Source organism: Elephantulus edwardii, unplaced genomic scaffold, assembly GCF_000299155.1.
Source record: "Elephantulus edwardii isolate Elephantulus edwardi_28Jun2011 unplaced genomic scaffold, EleEdw1.0 scaffold00406, whole genome shotgun sequence".
NCBI lineage: Eukaryota > Metazoa > Chordata > Mammalia > Macroscelidea > Macroscelididae > Elephantulus > Elephantulus edwardii.
Window position 1 is genome coordinate 939,858 of NW_006400156.1, and position 1,453 is coordinate 941,310.

A 1,453-nucleotide genomic window follows, 5' to 3' on the forward strand; every position below is an offset into this window, starting at 1 on the left:
GGTGCGGTTGGCGCAGGATAGAGCAGGGTTTAGGGCTGTTGTGCATAGGGTCGCTATGAGTCGGAAACGACTCGAAGGCACATAACAACAACAACAACAACAATACATCAGAAAGCAGGACAATGACTAAAGAGGACAGAAGGAGGATCAATGCCTTTGAGTTGTGGTGCTGGAGAAGAGTGTTGAACATTCCATGGACTGAAAGAGAACAAACAGTTTCGTTCTGGAGATTGTGAAACCAAATTTCTCCTTAAAGGTGAAGATTTTAAAGCTCTATCTCTCATACTTCAAGCATATTGCCAAGTGAGATCAGTCCTTGGAGAAGCACACCAATCCGGGAAGGATAGAAGAACAGTGCAAAATGGGAAGCCCCTGCATGTGATGCATTGACATAGTAACTAAGATAACAGGGCTCAGTGTATAGAAAACAGTGAGATTGCCTCAGTATAGAGCATGGTTCAAAGCTATTATGCATAATGACACTATGAATTGCAGGCAATTCAATGACACATAAGAACAAAACAACAACACAGTACTTGTAACCCAAGCAAAAGACACTAAAGAAAAGAAACAAAGTTACCTTGTTTTCATTTTTTTGAGAATAATTTTTTAAAAAGAAAATCTTAATTAATTGTGATTCTATTAAATTTAACTGTGTTATGATGATACAAGTTAAAACGTTTAAGATATGTGCCTATCCTTTTAAATTTGTCTGTTTCCAAAAGCAATTGTCACCATCATGCATTTTCCTATCTATTGATTAAAATATTTAGTAGCTAATACTTAATAAGGAGATTAGATTAATAATTATGCAAAAGTCGCAGTTTTGCATTTCTTTGATTAAGACTCAAAAGTATTTCAAATCACTAATTTTTCAAGTATATCAATGTTGTTTTCTTTCCTATTTAGAGACACTAATTTTAACTTTACATGTATTCACATAACCTTGTATATGCCAAATTTTACTAACTAAAATTCACCTTTGTAACCGTAATATCTTATGTAATACAGAAGTCCAATATGTTAAATAAGTATTATTTTAAAAATTTACCATTTCTCTGTATTTCATTTCATGGAGCTTTAAAATATGTATGTTTTAAACCTCTAAAATAGCTACTAATTCTCTTTGACTTCCTACATGTTGTTGTTGTACTTGTTATGTGCCATCGAATCACTTCTGACTCATAGAGACCATATGTACAACAGCCCTAAACCCTGCTCTATCCTTTGCCAATCGCACTGCCTCTGACACCCATCCCGATTACCCCAGTCACTGAATCAATCCGTCTCATACAAGGTCTTCCCTTCTTATGCCGTCCTTCCACCCTCCCAAGCATGATGTCCCTCTCCAAGGACCTGTCCCTCCTTACAACATGTCCAAAGTTTGTCAGATGAAGCCCCAGAATCCTTGCCTCCAAGAAGCCTCCAGGTTTAACCCTTTCCAGGATGAATC